Genomic DNA, 26801 nt, shown 5'->3' on the forward strand with positions numbered 1-26801 from the left:
CCATTTTAAGCGCAAGTTGAATTTCTCAAGTTGAATGCCTCCTCCTTTCAGCATTACTGAATCAATGCATGCACCACAGATGTGACATTTGTATCAGATTGACTGAGACTCCATGGATACAATGCTTTTGGTTACCTGAAAAATATTTTGAAATGCATTCAAAATGAACTGTTGTTGTCCACGACCCTGCTAATCTCTGCTTCCTGTGACCCCAGAAATTTTCAGCTGAATGCTCAAGGCAGATGCATCCGTTTGCCTTTTCCACAATTTTAATATCCTTTGTAAAAGACTTAGTTTTAAATTTGTTAATGTCATAAGAACATCAGTACCCAAGAAAATAGGAGCAGGAGTAGGCCATTTGACCCCTCAAGATCATGGATGATCTGCTCCCGGCTTCATCTCTTCTGTGCCAATCCCCCTTAATTTCCTGATCTTTCAAATAAGTATCTACTTCCTCTTTAAATATCCCTAATGAGCTAGTTTCCACCATCCTCTGGATTGGAGAATTCCAGAGATTCACTATCATCTCTAAGAAGTTGTTCCTATACCAATAATAGAGAATGGAATTCAACATGAATTAATTCAGTACCTGTACAACATGGTACAACCAGATACTGTATGATCGTACAACAACGGGCTCATGGCAGTATTCATACTTGAACCTTTCTCATCCAGGTTGAGCTCTTCCTGAACTCAAAATAGGAAGAGCATTAGATTCTGCATTGACAACAAAGAAGAATAAATGATAATGAAGGGGGCCACAAAGTTTGGGGAGCTGTCTTTTTCTACCAATTGGCATTCTCTGGTCTGTGGGTTTAATTTATGAATGTAGCTTCCTTAAGAATCTAATCTAATGCATATGATTAATTGAACACCTGGCAAAATTCTGGCATGATTTCCCAAATGTATGGCTCTTTATTTCTCTTGAAATGGGAGTGATGTGATGGAATATTTGCCTGGATCAACCCCAGTAATACTCAAGAAATTTGACACTATCCAGGGCAAAGTAGCCCACGTGATTGGCACCCCATTCTCTACCCTGAATATTCATTTGTTCACACCTGGCATATGGTGTGCACCAATACTCCCTAGATTACTCTGAAAGCACCTCCCAAACCCACAACCTCTACCACCAGTAATGACACAGGCAGCTGGCACATGGCAACACCACCACTTCCAGGTTTCCCTCTTTGTCACATAATATCCTGACTTGAAAATATATTGCTGTTCTTTTACCGTTACTGTGTCTAAATAATGTCAACAAACTCATGGGCGTACCTTCGTCAGAAGAACTGCAGTGATTCAAAAAGTAGCTCACCATCACCCATAAGGGTAATTAAGGATGGACAATAAATATTGGTCTTGCTGGTGGCATCTGCAACCCAAAAAAAGAATTAAATAAATTGAATGATCTGAAGTGGAATATTTACACTCCATTCTACCATATTTTGTTTTATGGAATTGTTTTCAATATTTCTGAAAACTGAAGCAAAGATCTGGAGGTTTCCTTCTTTGAACCCATTAGTTTAAATATTGTTTGAAGACAATTTTATGATTGACTAGAAACAGGAGGAAAGAGTAATGCTGGGAAGATCAAGAAACCAAAATCCATATTCGTGGACTTGCCCACTTCAGCTTGTCAGTCACCAAGATCAGAGGCCTAGGGCACTCAGGATCACCAGGTTACCCTTGTAGTGTTGTGACTGTACTACATTAGGGAGTGTAATGGAACAGAGGAGTACACGTGCACTCTGGCCTTCATCAGCCAGGGCATTTAGTATAGGAGTCTGAACATTATGTTGCAGTTGTATAAACCATTGGTGAGGCCACGCTTACAGTACTGTGCACAGTCTTGGTCACACTGTTATGGGAAAGACATGGTTAAGCTGGAGAAAGTGCAGAAAAGATTTACGAGGATGTTGCCAGGACTAGAGGGCCTGAGTTATAGGGAGAGGTTGGCCAGACAAGGTCTTTATTCCTTGGAACGTAGGAAAATGAGGGGCAACCTTCTCAAAGTGTTTAAAATTATGAGAGGCATAGATAAGGTGGATGGTAACAGTCTTTTCCCCAGGGTAGGGGAGTCCAAAACTAGGGGGCATAGGTTTGAGATGAGAGGGGAAAGATTTAAAAGGGAACTCGGGCAACTATTTCACACAGAGGGTGGTGAGTATATGGAACGAGCTGCCAGAGGAAGTGGTTGAGGCAGGTATAATAGTACCATTCAAGAAGCACTTGGATAGGTACATGGGGGGTGGGGCTTTGGGGGATAATGGCCGAACACAGGAAATTGTGTTAGCTGGGTGGGCACCGTGGTCGACATGGACTGGTTGGGCCGAAGGGGCTGGATCCGTGCTGTATTGCTCTGTGACCCTATGACTCCATGACAGTGAATGAGACGCACAGAGACAGGAGATGTAGACATGAAACGTTTTTATTCAGCACGGCAAGCAGGCATTTGGGAGGACCTATCACTCTTGGAGAACTCTGGAGAATCTCAAAAGTATACTGAAGTTTTATACTCTTTAAGCAGAAAGATAACAGCAAATGAGTAAATACAGTTTCAATAATTAAAATTACAGTTTGCTTCAACATTTTGGGTGCAGTCATATGGCACTGTAGAATTACATACGTGCAGCATGTGCACATCTCAACTGTCAAGAATACCTCTGCATATTTAAACACCTTTGTTGGGAATCTACACACACAAAGCCTTTTACCACTGCTTGAGAAATAGCTTTCTGCAGACAATGGTGTGTATTCACGTAGCTATCCTTGTCTCAAATTGAAGACTGGTTCTTGTTTATATTAACCGGCTGCTACCCTCATCCCATAACTCCTGAAAGATGTCCCACACCTAACAGTAGAACATTGTTGTCTGTTGCTTGGACAACTGCAGCCAAATTTCAATACTAAGGCAGTACTGCCTAAGGTTGAAAATACCATCATTGCCTTCAAATCTTATCTTATTCCTGGTAACCTCAGCAATATCTTTCAGACATTGCTCCTACCTTCATAAACAGATATAGAAAAAGAAGTGGAAAGAGTCTCGTGAGCCTGTTCTCCAATATAATATGAATCCATTGTAAACATGTCCTTCCTTTAATGAAGACTAAAACTGCACACAGACAGGATGACTGATATATTGTTTGGCCTGAAATTTGTTTTCATCTCCTAGTCACATCAGCATGACACTGTTTCCCAATGTAACTGTGCGGATGTATTTCTGGTCCAGTGGGTCACTGATGACTGACATATTTGGGGCATCAGTAAGTGGCTATATTTGTAATGCAAATATTTCATAAAATCAGAGAACTATAGATTAGTTACAGCATAGAATGAAACCATTTGCCTATTTGTCCAACCTTCTCCTAACCAAAACAGCTCACCAGTGCCAATGTTTCCCATAGCTTTGCAAATTTTTCCTTATCATATAGATTTCCAATTCCCTCTTGAAGGCCACAATGGAAACTGCCTCCATCTCTTCTTCAGATACTGCATTCCAGATTCTAACCAATGCATAATGTTTTTTTCCCTCACATCACTAATAGTAATTTTTCCTTGGTCATTCCCCCCCCCCCCCCAACAGTATCCAAAGCAGCATACCTGTTATTAAGGGGAACAGCTACAGGGTACTCTGCACTACCTGCCTATTCTCCTTCCTTCTCCTGACAGTCACCCAGCTACTTGCCTCCTGCAGCTTAGGAGTGACTGCCTCCCTGTAGTTCTTATCTATGAAATCCTCGTTCTCCCGTAGCAGCCGAAGGTCATCCATTTGCAGCTCCAGTTCCCTAACACAGTCTGTAAGGAGCTGCAGCTGGATGCACCTCGTGCAGATGTAGCTATCAGGGAGACTGGATGTCTCCCAGAACTCCCACCACTGACCCTGGAGCCATTCTAACTACTCTGGCCTGGCACTAAAGGAAACACCAAATCAAGAAAGAAAGAAACTTACCAGAGACTTACCTTTGCCTCTGCTTCCTTTTGCCAAAGCTTCTTGAGTCAAAGCCTTAGTCCCCCACTCTGACCCTGGTCCACTCCCACAATGGCCACTCCACTTCTACCTACCTTTCTTTTATTTGCTGCTGTTAATTAGCCAATCAGCTATTAACAATTTGCAAATGTGCCTCTTTTAGACTCTTGAAAGATGAAACTCTCAAGCACACGCATAGAGACTCACCTCTTTTCAGAGCTCCTGCTCCAAATCTCGCTCCAACTCCCGACCATGCAAGATGAAACTTGTCCTTGATCTCTTCACCAGCAGGAACAGCTTGGTCCAGACGCCTCATCATTTTTATACTTATGTCAGATCTGCCTCAACTTTCTTTTCTCTTCAAACAAAACAGTCCCGGCCTTTCCAATCAATTCTTGTAAATGTCATCCCTCTTACCAGGGACCATTCTCATAAATCTCTTCCGGAGCTTCTTCAATTCCTCCACCTCCTTATAATGTGCTTACCAGAATTAAACACAATACTCCAACTGAGGCCAGGCCAGTGTTTGATAACGTTCAGCATGACTTCCTTGCTTCTTTAATAGAGCCTAGAATTTAATATATGCTTATTAACTGCTTTCTCCACCTGCCCTGCCACAGCCAATGAGTAGTCATACCCCCAGGTCCTTCTGCTGCAGCACCATTTGTAGGACAGTATCCTTTATTCTACACTGTTCTCATCATTCTTCCATCCAAAATCAATCGCCTCACATTTTTCTGCATTAAGCTTCATCAGCAACATGCCTGCCCATTCTACGAGCCTGTTGATATCCTGCTGTAATATATCAGTATCCTCTTCATAGTACACAATCCTACTAAGTTTTATGTCATTTGCAAATTTAGAACTTGTGGCTTACATTAACATAAATCAATAAAAGCAATGGGTCTAACACCGAAACCTGGGAATGCCACTAATCATCTTCGTCCAGTTCAAAAAATAATTGTTGTCCATAACCCTCTGTTGCCCAATACTTAGCTAACTTCAAACCCATGCTACCAATGTCAGATTAATTCCACGCTTCAAGATATGTAAACCGTACCTTTTAGTTCTGTGTTGTAGTTAGAGTTATGTACCCTGTTACATGAAATGCAAAGAAGAAACTATGTACTCATATAACATTTTGTGTAGGAGTAGGTTGACAGGTATTGTCATTTTTGCACAAGCACTTGGCAGTTAGCATTGTTGGGTAGTCTTACCTTACGTGATTAGTTACTGCGTGCATTGTACTCCCACATCTACTTCAGGCCCTGTGGGTGCTGGTCCTATCTAGAAATGCCAGACCTCATCTAAAATTAAAATGGCTCCTATCTTCCACAAGTCCTAGTGGATTCCTACAAGGAATAATTTTCTTTGCTGAGAGTGTTTGTGGGAGCAATCCTGATAGTCAAGGCTTCATCATTGCAACTGAAAGCCAAAATATTACTTTTGCTGAATTAATTTAATTTGAATTGCTTTATATAATCTTTTCCTTCACAATAAAATGTCCCTTAAATTAGGCAGATCTCATTTTCTGCTTGTTCTGGTCAGTTAGGCAGCACTCATTTCCATGTACTTTAAATTCAAAGGCATTCCCCATTTACAGAGTTTGAAATACTTCCTTTAATCTCATCCAAAGCACATTTAAAATCGATTAAACTCTTTGCCCCTGTTAACAAAACATCAACATAAATGCTTAAAGAGCCATATAAATACAGAACAATCTTAACATTTTAAAATCCATTAGAACACTATTAACTCCACAGGCAGTCTTGTGCATGGGAACAAACCCTTTCCACTTATCCAATAAAATGTAACTTCCTAAACCGCAGTACGACACAGCATGGAAAGGTACAAACCTCAAACTGTCAAAACAATGAGGAGATCAAAGAGCAACTCTCTGCATGATCTAAATTAATCTCTGTGAGACAGACCAGGCTGGACATTTTCTTTTCAGAATAAAAGTCTCTGGCTGAGAAATTCATCCACTGCACCATTCGCATGTTAAAATGTCAGTGCATCACTCTCTGGTGCTGTTTTAAGAAGCTCTGAAAACTGTAATATTCAATAGCACCATTTCTAAAACAGTGTTGGGCTCCCTACTGAGAGCTTCAAGTTCTTAGGAGTGAAGATCTATAGCCTGTCCTGGTCCAACCACAGAGACACCACAGCCAAGAAAGTACACCAATGTCTCGATTTCCTCAGGACGCTAAAGAAACTCGGTGTGTCCCTTTTGACCCTCACTAATTTTTATTGATGCATTATATGGAAATCACCTGGGCCGTTTTCCAGTCCGTCTGGGGATCCAAGATGGAGCGGGTCCGACGGGTCACCATGCACAAGTCCCTGGACAATGGGGGTAAGGGTGTCCCCAATGTCACCCTCATGCTGATGACCACCTTCGTCTGTGGCTGCATCAGGCTGTGCGTGGAACCCAAGTATGTGGGCACCAAGTGTCACTACGTACCGAGGTTCTACCTGTCCCGGCTGTTGAGAAGGATGGGCCTGGCCTCGTGGCCACACGGCGTCCCAGTCAGCTGGACGTTCCTGCACTACCTGTCCTTCGTGGAAAAGTTCTTCCAGACCAACCCCTTGGACCATAAGTCCATCAGGAAGTGGTCAGCATGGAACATCCTGCAGACACTGAAGGAGAAGAACTCGATGGACACCATGGGGTTGTTCCCGTGGGATGTCCAGACCATCTGGCAGAATGCCTCATCGCCAGAACTCACCAACAAGCACCAAGACCTCGCTTGGCTGGCGGTGAGAGGGGCCCTCCCAGTAAGTCCTGTCCTGCACGGTTGGGGCATCACCCCCAGTGAGCGCTGCCCCTGGGATGACTGCGCCGGGGACGAGACGGTCGCCCACCTCTTTGCGGGCTGTGGGTTTGCGAGGAGGGTGTGGCGAAAGATTCCGGGGTCCTTGTCACGTTTTATCCCCAGCAGCAGCGTAACAGAGGATTCTCTGATCTACGGGCTGTTCCCGGGGACACACACAGAGACGGACATCAACTGCTGCTGGAAGGTCATCAACTCGGTGAAAGACGCCCTTTGGGCTGCCCGAAAATTGTTGGTCTCCCAGCACTGCGAGATGTCCGTAGGGGAATGCTGCCGGCTGGCACATTCCAGGCTGCAGGAGTACGTGCTGAGGGACGCACTGAAGCTGGGCGCAGCCAGCGCGAGGGCTCAGTGGGGAAGGACGACAGTTTAGGGTTCTTCTGCCACAGGAGAAGGAGGGGTGGGGTCAGGTGAGGAAGCCGCTCAAATGTTGTAAATATGGGATTGGGGTATCACCCCAGGGAGCCACACGTGTGGCATCGGTGCTGTGTTTTTTCTTATATATAAAAAGGTAACACTAAGAATTGAACTGTACACGAATGTAAAGGTTTGAACAGTTTTTATTATTGTATATAGTTTCTTTTATTATGAATAAAGTTTATTTTGTATATATAAAAAAATTATATTAGCACCTTGCTGCCGGCTGGCACATTCCAGGCTGCAGGAGTACATGCTGAGGGACACACCAAAGCTGAGTACAGCCAACGCAAAGGCTCGATGGGGAAGGACTACAGTTTAGGGTTCTTCTGCCACTGGAGAGGGAGGGGCGGGGTCAGGTGAGACTGCCCCTAAATATTGTAAGTATGGGACTGGGTAGCCCCCAGGGAGCCACACGTGTGGCATCGGTGTTTTTTTTATATAAAAAGGTAACACTAATGAATGACCTGTACAAGAATGTAAAGGCTTGCACTGTTTTATAATTGTATATAGTTTGTCTTTTATTATGAATAAAATTTATTTTGAAATAATAAAAAAAATTATATTAGCGCCTTGCAGTTCCTTGCCAAGGTAAAGGCAAATGTGACTTTCCTTCAAGAGTGTGGGCAGCCACACCTCAGCAGCTATCGGAGGTGGTCGTGATGGTGGACCCACAGGTTGTTGGTGTGGTCAGGGGGCAATGATTGTCGCGCTTCTGGCCTGGGGATTCTGCTGCGGGGAGGCAACTACTCAATCACGGAGGTCAGAGAAGTGGTGGGGGGGGGGGGGGTGGCGTCTCCTCATGGCAGACATAATGTACCGTAACACTCCACTCCAGTTAATTAACGTGGACACTCAACACATGCGGAGCGAGCTGCTGGCTGTCCTCCAGCAGCTCCCAGCGCTGCTGGCGACGTCCCGGCCGGTTGTTCTGGCCGGTGACTTCAACTGCATCATTGATGCGGCTGGACGATCCGGCAGTACCAACAGCAGACTGGACGGCACCTCCAGACTCCTGATGGAAATGGTAAAAGATGCCAAGTTGCGTGACACCTTCAGCACCCCTGGAGGCGGAGCACAGCCGCAGCACACCTGGTCGAGATTGGATGGCTCAGCCCGGTCCCGGATCGACTTCCTCTTTGTGTCGGAGTTAGTCACGGTCAGATCCACCGAAATCTCTGACCATCTCTGCATGTTCAGAACATCACTCCCAGCGGGCGCTGCCCCCGGGATGACTGCGCTGGGGATGAGATGGTTCTCCACCTCTTTGCAGGCTGTGGGTTTGCAAGGAGGGTGTGGTGAAAGATGCAAGGGTCCTTATCACGGTTCATCCCCAGCAGCTGCGTAACAGAGGATTCTCTGATCTACGGGCTGTTCCCGGGGACACACACAGAGACGGACATCGACTGCTGCTGGAAGGTCATCAACTCGGTGAAAGAAACCCTTTGGTCTGCCTGAAACTTGTTGGTCTTCCAGCACAGCGAGATGTCCATAAGGGAATGCTGCCGACTGGCACATTCCATGTTGCAGAGGTACGTGTTGAGGGATGCACTGAATTTCGATGCAGCCAACGCAAGGGCTCAGTGGGGAAGGACTACAGTTTAGTGTTCTTCCGCTACTGGAGATGGAGGGGCGGGGTCAGACGAGGAAGCCCCTTAAATTTGTAAATATTGGACTGGGGTATCACCCCAGGGAGCCACATGAGTGGCATCAGTGCTGTGGGTTTAAAAGAATAACTTAACACTACTGAATGAACAGTACACAAAGGTAAAGGGTTTGTACTGTTTATTCTTGTACTTTTTTTCTCATGATGAATAAAGTTTATTTTGTAATAATAAAAAAGTTATATCTGGATGCATCATGGCTTGGTATGACAACTGCTCTGCTCAAGACTGCAAGAGACTGCAGAGTGTTGTGGACACAGCCCAACACATCACAGGAACCAGTCTCCTCCCATGGACTCTGTCTACACTTTTAGCTGCCTCGGTAAAACAGCCAACATAATCAAAGACCTCACTCGCCCAAGATATTCTCTCTTCTCCCTCCTCCCATCGGGCAGAAGATACAAACGCCTGAAAGCACATACCACCAGGCTCAAGAAAAGCTTCTATCACACTGTTATAAGACTATTGAACAGTTCCCCTGTACAATAAGATGGACTTTTGACCTCACTATCTACCTCATCATGGCCTTGCACCTTATTGTCTGCTTGCACTGAACTTTCTCTCTAAATGTAACACTTTATTCTGCATTCTGTTATTGCTTTTCCCTTGTACTACCTCAAGCCACTGATGTTATGAATTGATCTGTATGGATGGCATGCAAAGCAAAGATTTTCACTGTACCTCAGTACATGTGACAATGATAAAACAATTTACCAAATTATATATAATACTACATTTTCAACAACACAAGGCATTGCTGAAAAGCTGTGGTAAGATTTCATGCAGCTAAGACCTTACCTGGCAGTCCCTGAAGGCACAAGCAGGCAATTCACTCAGCACCCTTAACAGCTGCTGGAGAGTGTTGTATACTTGCAGATGGTGGCACCAGTGATTCCTGAGGGGAGTGAGCATGCTCCTTGGTTTACTGGGAGGGACCACAAGAAACTGATCGACCATATGCAGAACAGATGTCCTCCATTCATGGGTGACACAGAATTCTCCAGGGGAGTCTTTGTATTGGTATTGGTATTGGTATTGGTTTATTATTGTCATTTGCACTGAGGTACAATGAAAAACTTGTCTTACATACCGTTCATACAGATCAATTCATTGCACAGTGCATTGAGGTAGTACAGGATAAAAACAATAACAGGATACAGAGCAAAGTGTCACAGCTACAGGGAAGTACATTGCAGGTAAGCAATAAGGTGCAAGGTCATAACAAGGTAGATTGTGAGGTCAAGAGTCCATCTCATCGTATAAGGGAACTATTCAATAGTCTTATCACAGTGGGATAGAAGCTGTCCTTGAGCCTGGTGGTATGTAAAGTCTATGAGCGGCTGCATTCTGGGGATGTCTGCAATGGCAGCAGATACCTGTGGTTGGTCTGCCTGCTCTGCTGGACTGATGGAGAAGCAGATGGAGAAGTCTCGTCCTGTGGAGTGGAGTGGAGTGGAGTGGAGTGGCTCAACAACCTCCCAGTGTGATAATGTCAAAAATATCAGCTGTTGCGGGCTGGAATGATCTTGAAGCTAGTGAGTTCAGAGTAAGGGAGAGGGATAATCAAAAACTGCATATTCTGGAAATCTGAAATAAAAACATAAAATGCTAGAAACACACAGCAGATCAGACAGCATCTGTGGAAGGAGAAACAGTTAATGTTTCAGGTCTGACATACTTTATCAGAACTGGCAGAGTGAGTATGATCTTGACTTCCACTGTAAGAGGAGTGCAGAAACATGTTTGAAACCAATGAAGTTGTCTATGTGGACTTTAGTAAGGCATTCATGGTAGGCTAATCTAGAAGAGTAAACTGCATGGGATTCACTGTAACTTGGCCATTTGGATTCAGAATTGGCCTGCCCATAGAAAACAGAGGATAGTGGTTGATGGGTCTTATCCTGGCTGGAGGTCTGTAACCACTGGTGTTCTGCAGGGATCCTGCTGTTTGTGATATATAAATGACTTAGGTGACAATGTGGACGGGTTGGTTAGTAAGTTTGAAGATGACACAAAGATTGCTGGCATTGTGGACAGCGTAGAAGGATGCCAAGGATACAGTGGGATATAGATCAGTTGCAGATATGGGTGGAGAAATGGCAGATGGAGTGTTGCCAAGTGAAAAGTGTTGCACTTTGGGAGGTCAAATGTAAAGGGAAAGTACACAGTTAATGGCAGGACCCTTAACAGCATTGATATACAGAGGGATCTTGGGTCCAAGTCCATAGCTCCCTAAAAGTGGCTGCACAGGTTGATAAGGTAGTAACGAAGGCATATGGCATGCTTGCCTTTATTAGTTGAGGAATTGAGTTCAAGAGTCAGGAAGTTATGTTGCACATTTATAAAACCCTTCTTTGGCTGCATCTGGAATATTGCATATAAAATTCTGGTTGCCCCATTATAAAAAGAATGTGGAGCCTTTGGAGAGGGTGCAGAAGAGGTTTATCAGGATGCTGCCTGGATTAGAGGGCATGTGCTATAAGGAGAGGTTGGACAAACTAGGGCTGTTTCTTCTGGAGCGGAGGAGGCTGAGGGGACACCTGATAGAAGTTTATAAAATTATAAGAGGCATCAATAGAGTAGGCAGCCAGCAGCTTTTCCCCAGGGTCAAAATGTCTAATACTAGAGGGCATACATTAATGGTGAGAGGGGGAAAGTTTAAAGGAGATGTGCAGGGCAATTTTTTGACACAGAGTGGTAGGTGCCTGGAACGCACTGCCAGGGTTGGTAGAGGCAGATATGATAAAGGTGCTTAAGAGACTTTTAGAAAGGCACATGAATATGCAGAGGATGGAGAGATATGCACCATGTGCAGGCAGAAGGGATTCGTTTAATTGGGCATCATTGGCTTAATTAGTTTGGCACAACATTGTGGGCCGAAGGGTCTGTTTCTCTGCTGTACTGTTCTATGTTCTATGAAATAGTACTTGAAGTTGTGCAAGGTCAAGATGAGTAGAGTTAATTGTCATATGCACAAATTTGGTGAGGTACAGGTACAATGAAAAACTTGATCACAGAGGTGAGTGAGGATTTGCCCTGTGGAAACCATGGCTTGCATGGTCATCGCTCCTTTCAGAGTATAGATAAGAGCATGGCTCTTTGTCAAGCCTGGGTGGATAAATGCCAGACCATTGCTATGTGATGTGCCTGGGGTGCCTGGAGATGTCTTTTTGATGTGCATGTCAACCATGAAGAGGAGTCCAGTCAGGCCCAGACAGTGGAGTGAGGATGTCAGAAAGGGTCACCGTTCATGTGATCCATATGCAGTGAGAGTGAGCGGTGATGGGGCAGGTGGTGTGCAAAAGTCTAACTACAAATGTAAAGTCGGTGTGACTGGCCCTTTAAGTAATGTTGTTTCTGAGCCATCAGTATTCATAAAGTCTTCTGTGGTGAACAGTGCCTGCCATTTCTGCTAAAGATGAATTTTGGGCAAAATTGCTGCCCTCCACCTTAACACAGTTCTCAACTTTGCAATGCTGCTTTTCATAGAATCATAGAAACACGACATGGTTAAAGTATGAAAGGTGGCCTTGGCCCATTAGTTCCTTATCCGATATGAGCACAATCCCGCCACTTCCCCATCTTCTCCCCACAGCCATACAAATTCATTCCTTTTAGGCACTAATCTAGTTCCCTTTTGAATTCTACAGTTGAACACTATTTTGGCTTTGCCCAGATATATTTCTCTTACAGGTAGTTGCCAGGTTACGATAAGGTTCCATTCCCGAGAAGTTTTCGCAACCTGAACTGTTTGCAAGTTGGAAATGTACAAAGGCAGTGTGTGGGAGAGGGTCACAGAAAGCTGGGACGGGAAAGCGAGCAGGCAGGGTAAGAGTGACTGCCAGTCAGTCTCACTGATTCAGTGAGTGAGCAGATGAATCTGCTCAATGATCCCAGCTCTGTTCAGCTCGGATTGACCCATCCCCCTGATTATTGCGGCTTGGGAGGAAGGTGGGGAGAAAAGGCACGTGGAAATACCCCGTTCCCACCTGGAAGAAGATGCCTGAAGTCCCGCAGCAGCTAATAAATCTTCCCGCATTCATCCTGCTGGACTCCCAAACACTTTTCATATGTACGGGGTGTCCATAAGTTGGGTGTTCATAACCTGGGGAGTGTTTGTACTTGGATTTATTCCTCTTGGCTCCTAATGGTGGGGTTTTCTTTTTCTGTCAGTAGATTTTGATTACCTTGACTACTTGGAATGTTGTGTAATTATCAAGACTTCTGCCTTCCTGGATGCCTTCTCCTCTAAATAGCTGAGGATGTTACTAACCTGTTGTTTATCAATGGTAGGAATCTGGTGGTTCCTTCACAAAATCTTCTGCTTCCTTGTATAAGAAAGAATGTAGGAACACCTGTCTCTACACCTCCTCCCTCACCACCATTCAGGGTCCCATACAATCCTTCCAGGTGAGGCAGCGCTTCACCTGTGAGTCTGAGGGAGTAATTTATTGCATCTGGTGCTCCCGGTGTGGCCTCCTGTGTGTCGGTGAGACCCGACGCAGATTGGGTGACCGCTTCATCGAGCACATTCGCTCTGTCTGCCACACCAGCCAGGACTTCCCGGTGGCCACCCACTTCAATTCCACATCCCATTCCCATACTGACATGTCTATCCATGGCCTCCTCTACTGCCATGTTGAGGCCAGATGCAGGTTGGAGAAACAACACCTCATATTCCACCTTGGGAGTCTCCAACCTGATGGCCTGAACATTGATTTCTCTAACTTCTGGTAACCCCACCCCTTCTTTTTCATCACCCCCCCACCCCCATTCCTTTGTCTTCCCTTATTTCTGTGGCTCCCTTCCCCCGCCTTGATGACCTGCCCATCTCCTCTCCCCCCGTCCTCCATGGTCCGCTGCCCTCTCCTACTGGATTCCTTCTTCTTCAGCCCTTTGCCTCTTTTACCTATCACCTCTCAGTTTATTATATCTTCTCCCCCTTCCTGAACCACCTACCTTCCACCTCTCACCTGGAATCACCTATCACCTGAACTCACCTATCCCCTGCCTGTGTGTGCTCTTCCCCCTCCTCCCACCTTCTCATTCTGGCTTCTGCCCTCTTCCTTTCCAGTCCTGATGAAGAGTCTGAGCCCGAAACATCAACTGTTAATTTCCCTCCATGGATGCTGCCTGACCTGCTGAGTTCCTCCAGCACCTTTTGTGTATTGCTCCAGATTCCAGCATCTGCAGAAGTTCTGGTGTCATAAGAAAGAACGTTTTAGTTTTCTGGTGAACGTGGGTTGCAAGTGATCCCATCTGATCTCAGACATCATCATTCCAACTTATATCACACTTCACATAAGGACTGCACCTCACCTGCCCCTTGTGGCTGCTCGTTGTTCGACCCACTTTTGGAAACCATTGAAGGTCCATCTTCATATTTCAATCCTCTTCCTTCAGGTCTTCCTAATCCCTGAACGTCCTGACCATTACTCTGGCCTCTTGTTCACCTGCACTACTTCATCCCCATTACTGGTAACTGTGCTGACAGGCACTTGGGAATTCCTCCTTCAATCACCTTCATTCCCCTCTATATTTTCCTAAAACTCCCCCACACCCCAGCAAACCTGATTCCTTGATACCTCTCCTTTATAACTTGGTCTCTATTTCTGTCTGAATGCACCTCTTTGAAGCACTTTACCTCATTTCTCTGTGTGAATGAAACTTGGTGCTGCTTTTTATGTGGCTTGGATTCAAATGTTTATCTGACAACTCTCCTGTGGGGTGCCATGGGTATCATGCAACATTTAAAGCACTATAAACAACAGGTTGCAGCTGCAAAGTTTGCAAGTGAACAGGAAGGTCTAATGAGGAATAGTTAGCATGGCTTTGTGCATGGGAAATCGTGTCTGCAAATCTTTTAGAGTTTCTCAAAGAGATAACCAAGAGAATAGATGAGAATAGGGCAGTGGACGTTGTCTAGATGGACTTTAGCAAGGTCTTTGATGAGGTCCTGCATGGCAGGCTAGTCTGGAAGGTTAGATCACACGGCATCCAGGAGAGATAACTATGGCTCGATGGTGGGAAAGAAAGAGTGATGGTCGAAGGTTGTTTCTTGGACTGGAGGCCGGTGACTAGTGCCACAGGGATCGGTGCTGGGACCTTTGTCGTTTGTTATTTATATAAATGATCTGCATGTGAATATACAAGGGACAGTAAGTAAGTTTTTAAGATAGGATTAAGATTTCTTTATTAGTCACATGTACATCAAAACACACAGTGAAATGCATCTTTGCGTAGAATGTTCTGGGGGCAGCCTGCAAGTGTCGCCACGCTTCCGGCACCAACATAGCACACTCACAACTTCCTAACCCGTACATCTTTGGAATGTGGGAGGAAACAGGAGTACCTGGAGCAAACCCACGCAGACACGGGGAGAACGTACAAACTCCTTACAGACAGCGACGAGAATTGAACCTGGGTCGCTGGCGCTGCATTATGCTATTCGCTACGCTACCGTGCCTGTCCTGTTTGTGGATAATACCAAAGTAGGTGGTATCATTGACAGTGAAGATGGTTATCAAAAATCCTAGGGGGATCTTGACCAGCTGAGTAAGTGGGTTTAGGATTGATAAATGGCTTTCAATTCAGAGAAGTGTGAAGTGTTGCATTTTGGGAAGTCAAGCTACTGTAGGACTAATACAGTGAATGGTTAGGCCCTGGGGAGTGTTGTGGAACAGAGGGACCAGGCAGTACAAGTACATAGTTTGCTCAAAGCGGCAGATAGAGTGGTGAAGAAGGCATTTGGCATGCTTACCTCCATCATGGCATTAAGCATAGGAGTTCGGACATTATGTTGCAGTTGTACATGACATCGGTGAGATGACACTTGGAGTATTTTGCACAGTTTTAGTCACCCTGTTTTTGGGATGACATCATTAAACTGGATAGAGCGCAGAGAAGATTTACGAGGATGCTGCCAGGACTCAAGGGTCTGAGTTATAGGGAGAAGCTGGGTAGGCTAGGATTTTATTCCTGGGAACGTAGGAGGTTGAGGGGTCACCTTATAGAGGTGTATAAAATCATGAGGGGTATAGATAGGGTGAATGCACACAGTATTTTTCCCAGGGAAAGGGAACAAAAAACTAGAGGGCATAGGTTTAAAGTGAGAGGTGAAAGATTTAAAAGGGACCTGAGGGGAAACTTCTTCACGCAGAGGGTGGTTCGTATATAGAATGAGCTGCCAGAAAGTGGTTGAGGTAGGTACAATAACAACATTGAAAAGACATTTGGATAAGTACATGATTGGTAAAGGTTTAGAGGGATATGGGTCAAACGTGGGCAAATAGGACTAGCATGTTGGGCACCATGGTTGGCAAGGACAAGTTGGGCCGAAAGGCCTGTTTCCGTGTATTACTCAAAGACTCTATGTCTATAAGTCTCTATTGAGCATTAATTTGTCTGGCAAAAGAGAGAGGAGAAGACATAAAGGTTTCTTCAGTGAGATTTTATTTAGTGATTTGTTTTTCAGGATCTGTACACTGTCCTCGCTGGTGACAACTGAATAGCTTGCTTGGTCAATTCAAAAGTCAACCAAATGTTCCACACACATATGTAAGCCAGACCCAGCTGTAGATGGCAGATGTCTTTCCCTGAAGGGCATTGGTGAACCAGATGGGTTTTTTTGACAATCCAATGGCTTTTGCGGTCATTATCACAACCACTTGCGGCATAGATAAGGAGAATAGTCACAGTCCTTTCCCCAGGGGAGGAGAGTCCAGAACTAGAAGGCATAGGTTTAAAGTGAGCAGGGAAGATTTAAAAGGGACCTAGGGGGCGACTTTTTCACACAGAGGGTGGTGGGTATTTGGAACGAGCTGCCAGAGGAAGTGGTAGGAGTGGGTATAATTCCCACACTTAAAGGACATTTGGACAGGTACATGGATGGGAAAGGCTCAGAGGCATATGGGCCAAACACAGGGAAATGGTACTAGCACAGTTAGACAACTTGGTTAACATGAACGAGTTGGGCCAAAGGGCCTGCTTTCCATGCTATATGATTATATGACTCAATGACTTGTTGCTACTCATCCAAATTAATAACAGAATTTAGATGCTGCAACTATCATGGTGGGATTTGAAGGCAGCACTCTGGATTGTTAACCAAGGCCTCTGAGTTCCTGGTCCAGTAACTTAACCACTGTACTATTATCACCATGCCCTGTTGTACAATGGCCTGGAATTTTCCCTAAAGTGGGAGAAGCTGCTGTTGGTGCAAAGGTGTGAGGGTGAGTTTGATTGAGAGGCTGCAGTTGTACAAGACATTGGTGAGGCTGAATTTGGAATATTGTGTTCAATTTTGGTTGCCCTGCTATAGGAAATATGTCAATAAGCTGGAAAGAGTGCAGAAGAGATTTCTGAGGATGTTGCCTGATCTTGAGGGACTGAGTTATGGAGAGAGGTTGATCAGGTTGGACTTCTTTCATTGGAGTGTAGGAGAATAAGGGGTGATCTTATAGAGGTGTATAAAATCATGAAGGGCATAGTAGGATCAATGTGCACAGTCATTTTCCCAGGGTTGTGGAATCAAGAATTAGAGGGCATAGGTTTAAGGTGAGAGGGGAGAGATTTAATGGGAACCTGAGGGGCGACTTTTCACTCAGAGTGTGGTCTGTATGTTGAATTTTCTGCCAGAAGAAGTGGTTGAGGCAGATGCATTAACAACATTTAAAAGGTCCTTGGATAGGTATATGGATAGGAAAGGTTCAGAGGGATATGGGCCAAATGCAGGCAATTGGGATTAGCTTAGATGGGAATCTTGGTCAGCATGGGCCAGTTGGGCTGAAGGGCCCATTTCCTTGCTATATTTCCTTATTCTAAGGGTGAGCAAGAGCTTTGTAAAGTATATGCATTGAGTAGACTCTAAACTTCTAGAAAGTCTACACTGGTGCACGTCAGACATGAAGAGGTTAAACAAGGTGTCACAGACTGCTTCTCTGCAACCATTGCAACCCACAGCAGTTGGTCACTTGACACAAAAAAACAAACTGCCGGATGAACTCAGGAGGTCAAGCATCACCTGTGGAGGCAAAGGGATAGTCAACATTATGGATCGAGACTCTGCATCAGGACTGACAGTGTAGAGGGGAGATAGCCAGGTGAGAAGGAGGGGTGAGGCAGGGACAGGCAGGTGCTAGATGGAACCAGGTGAGGAGGAGGATGATGGGCAGATGGATCCAGGCGGGACAGGGGTGGAGCTTAGTGACAGTGGCTAGGAGGGGATAGGTAGAGACAAATAAAGAGAGACAAAAAAGTGGGTAGATGCAGGCAGGTACCTATCGCTCACCAACCACTGTTTCCTAACTCCACCCCTCTCCCACTTGGCTCCATCTGCCCACTGTGTGGACTTTACAGAATTTCTCTCCAATTTTCATAATTCCAAGACCACATCTTTCTACCACTTCCCCTTTGTGACAACCTCCCACCTCAGACCTAATGGTAGGCTGCTTTACATGAATGCTGTTGTGCAAGTTGAACCTCTTCTCCTTGCACCTTGCATTATGGTGCTCCCCCTGCTTTAATTTCCTCTTGTTCATTTCCCCTTCCAGAGTGGTCTGGAGGAGATCTCGATTGTGCTCTGAGTTTTCTGTTCATTAATATTTCAGCAGTGGTAAATTCTGTTGTGGAGTGTGGTGGTAGGAGAAATGCTGCAAGTTGCTGTTTCATGGTGAGAAGTTTAATCAACCTTCCTGTTTCTTCAAGGCCTCCTTTTATTGTGTGAACCAATTTTTCTGCTTCCCCATTTGAAGCAGGGTGGTAAGGAGAACTAAAATAATGTTTTATTTCATCGCACTTCATGAATTGCTGAAACAGAACTGATCCAGCTGTGACACATTGCCTGATACGATTTCTTCAGGAGGCCTTTGTGTGGAAAAGATAGAAGATAACAATTCTATTGTGCACTCTGCAGCAGCTCATAGCCACGCTTGCTTTGTTTCTAACCATTGGCTGTTAATAAGAACTAAGAAGTTGTCCACTCATCAACATGCACCCACTAGACTGGTCCTGTCAACCACTTCCATGCCTGGCGTGGTGGTTTAGGAGGTTGTGTACTACTTGGAAGGCAGTCTGGCTGGGACAGTGGCAAAGTGAGTGGAGCTGCTGCCTCACAGCTCCAGCATCCCAGGTTTGATCTTGGTCTCCCATGCTGTCGCTGCAATGCTTGCACATTCTCTCTGTGACTGCATGGGTTTCCTCTGGATGCTCCAACTTCTTTCTACATCCCAAAGACATGCAGGTTGACAAGTAAATTGGTAAATTAGTTTATTATTATCACATCTACCGAAGTACAGTTTTGCATGCCATCCATACAGACTGTTTCATCACATCAGTACTTTGAGATACTACAAGGGCAAATCAATAACGGAATGCAGAATAAAGTGTTACAGGTACAGAGAAAGTCCAGTGCAGGCAGACAATAAGGTGCAAGGTGATGACGAGGTAGATTGTGAGGTCAAGAGTCCATCTTATTGTACAAGGGGTCTGTTCAACAGTCTTATAACAGTGGGATAGAAGTTATCCTTGAGCTTGGTGATCTGTGCTTTCAGATTTTTGTGTCTTCTGCCCGGGATGGGGGGGGGGGGCGGTGTTTGATTATGTTGGCTGCTTTACAGAGGCAGCGAGAAGTGTAGACAGAGTCCATGAAGGGGACATTGGTTTTCATGATACGTAAATTGCCCCTAATGTGTGTAATTGATACAGGCAAGTGGGATTTATATAGGTAGGCATGATGGTCAACATAGACGTGGGGCAATGATTAACCATGCCACTGGCAGTGGCCACAAGAGGCCTATTGCTTATATGTCACATATACTGACCAAGAGAGAAAAGCAAACTATTCTGTTGGAGAAGGAGGCATTGGCAATTATACTTAGAATTGCAAGGTTTCTGTTTTTATGCTATATAACACTATGACCCTATGAAAACCCTATGTGTAGATTAGTGATAGAATCTGGGAGAAGATAACGGGAAATGTGGGGAGAATAAATGGCAGTAGTGTGGGATTCGTGTAAGTAGGTGTTTGATGGTCACTATGACTCAGTAGACAAAAGAGCCTGTTCCACACTGTATGACCCTCTATGATCTGACATACAGTAGGTCAGCTGCCCAGATCTTCTGAACAACTGCTTTCATATTTACTGTACCTATGGTTCTCCATAACCATAATTTGTGATTCCTTTGGAATCACTACACTCCCTAGTTTATATATCCTGGGTGGGAGATAGTTCATTGCATTCACAATGGCATGGTTTCATGGCTTCATTCAGTCCCTTGTCTGAATTAGCCCATCCACTTTAAGTATATTCACACACTTGCTTCATAACAAAGTCCTTCTGTACAGCTTTAGTTACTTCTACTGCTGTGACAAGGAAATCATGTTCTATTTCCTATAGAGTATAAAATTTGTTTCCTTTATTTATTTTGGTTCCTTCATATGTTTGTCTCAACAAGATAGCCACTGAAATATTTTTCTTGGATAATTTGTATTCGTTGTCATAGTCATTCTGAGACAGGAAGATCTCTGCACCTTCCATACCACCATTATGGAAATAACAGACTTCTGTCCCAGAATATCTAACAGCAGCTTGTGGTCAGTAACAGTATGAATGCTCATCCCAACAAGAATTGGTGAAACCTTGCAATTCTAAGTGTAATCGCCAATGCCTCCTTCTCCAACAGACGAGTTTGTTTTTCTCTCTTGGTCAGTGTATGTGACATATAAGCAATAGGCCCCTTGTGGCCACGGCCCACAGCATGGTCAATCATTGCCCCAACCCCATGGATGGAAGCATTGTAAGACAAGTCCCAGTTGGTGAAATAATGCACCAAAAACCACTCCCTGTCCAGTCCAGATAAAGGGTCTGGACCTGAAATGTCGATTGTCCATTTCTGTCCATAGACGTTGCCTGACCCACTGAGTTCCTCCATCTCCTTTGTGTGTTGCTCCCTATTGAGCCTTTTCTTGCATTCACTTTGTGCTGGTCTTTACCCACTGATATGGCTTGACTTCCTTTAATAGCTGCTGAATGGAGTTAACACTGCGGAAATCTAGTGCAGTGACGGAACATCCCTAGAAATGACTGGAGCTCAGCAAGTTCTGCAGATTTTCTGACACTGATGATGACCTCAGCTTCCTCTTTAACCAGCTGCAGCCCATTTTCAACCACTCTTAAATCTAAATAAATTACTTCTTTTTGCACCAAAGCACATTTGCTTTTTTTAAAGCTTTGTGTTATGTTGATGCAGTCTTCTAAAAACTTCCATAAGTACTTGAAGGTTTCCCTTCCCTGTGGCTGTTGTTGGTAGACTCATCAGCTTGAACAAATAGTGCTGGGTCCCTTGCAACATCTGATCTATCATTGCTTGGGTGATTCTAGGAGATGCTTTTACAGTGTATAATGTTTGGATCAATAAGCATGGGATCCAAGGGGACATCGCAATGTGGATCCAAAACTGACTGGTCCACAGAAGGCAAAGAGTAGTTGTTGAATGTTCATATTCTCCATGGAGGTCGGCGACCAGTGGTGTACCTCAGGGATCTGTTCTGGGACCCTTACACTTTGTGATTTTTATAAACAACCTGGATGAGGAAGTGGAGGGATGGGTTAGTAAGTCTGCGGATGACACCAAGGTTGGAGGTGTTGTGGATAGTCTAGAGGGCTGTCAGAGGTTACAGCGGGACATAGATAGGATGCAAAGTTGGGCTGAGAAGTGGCAGATGCAGTTCAACCCAGATAAGTGTGAAGTGGTTCATTTTGGTAGGTCAAATATGATGGCAGAATATAGTATTAATGATAGGACTCTTGGCAGTGTGGAGGATCAGAGGGATCTTGGGTTCCAAGTCCATAGGATGCTCAGAGCAGCTGTACAGGTTGACTCTGTGGTTAAGCAGACATATGGTGTATTGTCCTTCATCAATCATGGAATTGAATTTCGGAGTCGAGAGATATTGTTACAGCTATATAGGACCCTGGTCAGACCCCACTTGGCGTACTGTGCTCAGTTCTGGTCACCTCACTACAGGAAGGATGTGGAAGCCATAGAAAGTGTTCAGAGGAGATTTACAAGGATGCTGCCTGGAATGTGGAACATGCCTTATGAAAGCAGGTTGAGGGAATTCGGCCTTTTCCTGCTTGGAGCGAAGGGGGATGAGAGGTGACCTGATAGAGGTATATAAGATGAGAGGCATTGATCGGGTAGATAGTCAGAGGCTTTTCCCCAGGGCTGAAATGGTGGCCACAAGAAGACATAGGTTTAAGGTGCTGGGGAGTAGGTATAGAGGAGATGTCAGGGATAAGTTTTTTACTCAGAGAGTGGTGAGTGCGTGGAATGGGCTGCCGGCAACGGTGGTGGAGGCAGATACGATGGGGTCTTTTAAGAGACTTTTGGATAGGTACATGGAGCTGAGAAAAATAGAGGGCTGTGGGTAAGCCTAGTAATTTCTAAGGTAGGGACATGTTCAGCACAGCTTTGTGGGCTGAAGAGCCTGAAATATGCTGTAGGTTTTCTATGTTTCTATGTTTCTAAATCTCCTTGTGAGTGTTAATTGTCAAATAACATTGTTGACATTAAGCTGTGCATGACTATGGGATGGATCCAGTTTAGTGAAGAGTTTTGTCAATTAAACAAAAGTCTTGTGATAATATTGGTGTGATCATAGGGAGGATTTATCCTGGGCTTAACACACTGATGCAATCATGAAGAAGGTACACCAACAGCTCTACTTCATTAGGAGTTTGAGGAGATTCAGTATGTCACCAAAGACTCTTACAAATTTCTAGAGATGTGCGGTGGAGAGAATTCTGACTGGTTGCATCAGAGCCTAGTATGGAGGCTCCAATGCACAGGATTGCAAGAGGCTGCAGAAGGTTGTAGACTCAGCTAGCTCCATGACGGGCAAAATCCTCCCCACCATCGAGGACATCTTCAAGAGGCGGTGCTTCAAGAAGGTGGCATTCATCACAAAGGACCCTCACCATCCGGGACATGCCCTTTTCTCGTTACTACCATTAGGGAGGAGGTACAGGAGCCTGAAGACCCACACTCAATGATTCAAAAACAGCTGCTTCCCCTCCTTTCTGAATGGTCCACAAACCTATAAACTCTACCTCATTATTCCTTTTTTTTGCACTATTTATTTATTTTGTGTAATTTATAGTTATTTTATTTCTTTGCACAGTACTGCTGCTGCAAAGCAACAAACTTTACATTATATATGTTAGTAATAATAAATCTTATTCTGATTCCAGGAGTTTGCTTCAACACAATATGGTGTTTTTGCACTGAATGCACTTTAAGTTCACTATCAACTTTCAGTCTTCCTCGTGGTTGGTTTGTTGATATAATTAGCAATTATAATCGATAGCCTTGTAGCTGTGCCTTTGACCATTTTGACCCACTCTCTTTTCTCCCCTCTCCAGTCGAGCAGAAGATACAAAAGCTTGAAAGCACATGCCACCAGACTCAAGGACAGCTTCTATCGCATTGTTATCAGACTCTTGAATGGACCTCTCATGTGCTTAAGATGAATTCTTGATCTCCCAATCTACCTTGTTGTGGCTCTTGCACTTTATTTGTTTACATGTACTGCACTTTCTCTGTGGCTGCTACACTACATTTTGCATTCTGTTTTCTTTTGACTACACTGACTGGAATTGGAATTGGTTTACTATTGTCACGTGTACCAAGGTAAAGTGAAAAATATGTCTTGCATACCGTTCATTAATTACACAGTGCGTTGAGGTAGTACAAGGTAAAACAATAACAAAATGCAGAATAAAGTGTAACAGCTACAGAGAAAGTGCAGTGCAGGTAGACAATAAGGGGCAAAATTCTAAGGAGGTAGATTGTAAGGTCAAGACTCCATCTTATCATACTAGGGAACTGTCTAATAGTCTTGTAGCAGCGGGATAGAAGCTGTTCTTGAGCCTGGTGGTACGTGTTATCAGGCTTTTGTATTTTCTACCTGACGGAGAGGAGAGAAGAGAGAATATCTGGTGGGTTGGGTCTTTGATTATGCTGGCTGCTTTACTGAGGCAATAAGAAGTATAGACAGAGTTCATGGAGGGGAGGCTGGTTTCCATGATGTGCTAAACTGTGTCCACAACTCTCTGCAGTTGCTTGCGGTCATGTGCAGAGCAGTTGCCACACCAAGCTGTGATGCATCAAGATAGGATGCTTTCTATGGTGCATCGATAAAAATTGCTGAGTGTCAAAGGGGACATGCCAAATTTCTTTAGCCTCCTGAGGAAGTAGAGGTGCTGGTGAGCTTTCTTGGCTATGGCCTCTACATGATTGGACCAGGACGGGCTACTGGTGATTTTCACTCCTAGGAACTTGAAGCTCTCAACCCTCTCAACCTCAGCACCATTGATGTAGACAGGTGCATGTGCACTGCCCACCTTCCTGAAGTCAATGACTAGCTCCTTTGTTTTGCTGGAATTGAGGGAAAGGTTGATGGCATAACACCTTATCACTAAGCTCTCTATCTCCTTCCTGTACTCCGACTCATTGTTATTTGAGATATAGCCCACCATGGTGGTATCATCTGCAAACTTGTAGATGGAGTTAGAGTAGAATCTAGCTACGCAGTCATGAGTGTATAGGGAGTAGAGTAGGGGGCTGAGGAAACAGCCTTGTGGGGCACCAATGTTGAGAATAATCATGGCAGAGGTGTTGCTGCCTATCCTTACTGATTGCAGTCTCTTGGTCAGGAAGTCAGGGATCCAGTGGTAAAGGGAGATGTTGAGTCTCAGGTCTTAGAGTTTGGTGATGAGTTTGCTTGGAATTATAGTATTGAAGGTGGAGCTTCAGTTGATAAACAGTAGTCTAACATAGGTGTCTTTACTGTCCAGATGCTCCAGAGATGAATGTAGGGCCAGGAAGATGGCATCTGCTGTGGACCTTTTTCAGTGGCAGGTGAATGGCAATGGGTCGAGGTTGTGTGGGAGGCTGGAGCTGATGTGTGCCATGACCAGCCTCTCGAAGCACTTCATGATGGTGGATGTCAGAGCCACCGGGCCGTAGTCACTAATACAGGTTATCTTGTTTTTCTTAGGTCCTGGGATGATAGTGGCCTTCTTAAAGCAGGTGGGAACAGATTGAAACAGGGAGAGGTTAGAAATGTCTACAAATACCCCCGCCAGCTGATCTGCACAGGATCTGAGGACACCGCCAGATGCTTTCCGCGGGTTCACTCTCCGGAAGACTGATTTTACATCCGCAGCAGTGACTGTGGGTCCAGGTATATTGGGGGCTGTTGGGGTGGGTGGTGATATTCCAATCCCCTTCTGTTCAAAATATGCATAGATTGCATTAAACTCATCAGGAAGGGATGCGCTGTTGTCGGATACGCTGCCTGACTTCATTTTGTAGCCTGTTATAGCATGTAAACCCTGCCACAACTGACGGTTGGTCTGGGACTCGATTTTGGACTGATATTTTCTCTCGGTATGTCTGATAGCTTTACGCAGGTCGTATCTCAATTTCTTGTGTAGATCAGGCTCACCTGATTTGAATGCTGCAGTCCTAGACTTCAGTAGGGAGTGGATCTCCCGGTTCATCCATGGCTTCCTGTTTGGGAACACCCAGATTGTCCTCTTTTGTACACAGTCCTCAACACACTTGCTGATAAAGTCTGTGATGGTGGTGACATACTCATCTAGGCTGGCAGCTGAGTCTTCTAACCTGGACCTGTCTACCAACTCAAAGCAGTCACATAGAAGCTCATGATGTACTTATGTATGGCAAGGTCTGCCTAGATGGCATGCAAACAAAAGCTTTTCACTGTATCTTGGTACACGTGACATAAATAAACTTATACCAATGCCACAATGAAACATTCCTCTTGCACCAATATCTTCAGGGTTTTGCCAGAAGATGTTCACAGCTTTAATATGTTACTGGCCAATATCACCTTACTAAACTTGTGCTCCTTCCATGATAGAACAGTGTGTGCTGTGTTAATATTCATGACTCAATATTTAATATTAATTTTACTCTTCCTTTCAAGTTTCCTTGTTGTCACTGCAGGTGGAGGATATGCTGTATAAAATGTGCTCATCACATTGTTCATTCACCTAAGACCACATAGGAACAACAGCTCTGAAACAGCTGTTCAGCCCAGCCACTCCATGGTGTTATTTATTCCCCAGCTAAGCCTCTTCCATTCTTTCATCATCTAAGTACATCGGCACAACACTCTATTCCCTTCTCTTTCACGTGATCGTCCAGCCTCCATCTAAATTATTTGTTTCAACCACTTCCTGTGGTAGCCAGTTCCACATTCTCACCACTCTTTGGGCAAAGAGGTTATTTCTGAATTCCCTGCTGGGGAATTCCCTTCTCGCCTCAATGTTTTGCACGATGTTTTTACTCCAATTGTCTCACTTGACTGTATAAAGAAGCTCTGTACTTTCTACAAATGAAATGTATTTTGGCTCGGAACTGACTCACATCAACTGAAAAGTTCCCATTGCAACAGCAACAGAGCTCCCTGCCAAACCCCTTCTTATGCATTACTCATTTTCTCAAGGAACAGACTCATTGCCAAACCTACCAGTTCTCCTGCCAATGGTCTTATACTGCATTTATGTTAATTTTGTCTCCCAATTAAAATTCCTTCACATTTTTAGAAGTAATTTCCATAGATGCAGCTATCTTGCATGCCCATTAAAAGCTTAAATCTTGTGAGATAAGAAACCTGGAAAGCATTTGTTCTCCCACAAAAAGTTATTGCATAGAGACAGAAATGCACAAAAGTAGTACGGCCACGGTAGATTTTTCACTACTATATAGTCCCAGTTATCTCTCCTGATCTTTGGTTATGGGTTCCAAATTTGTACCTTTCCCACAAACTCTGATAGCACTGGTCTGAAATGAGATAATGCACCCTTTCTATTACTGCATTAAATT

The sequence above is a fragment of the Pristis pectinata genome, chromosome 5, assembly GCF_009764475.1.
Source record: "Pristis pectinata isolate sPriPec2 chromosome 5, sPriPec2.1.pri, whole genome shotgun sequence".
NCBI lineage: Eukaryota > Metazoa > Chordata > Chondrichthyes > Rhinopristiformes > Pristidae > Pristis > Pristis pectinata.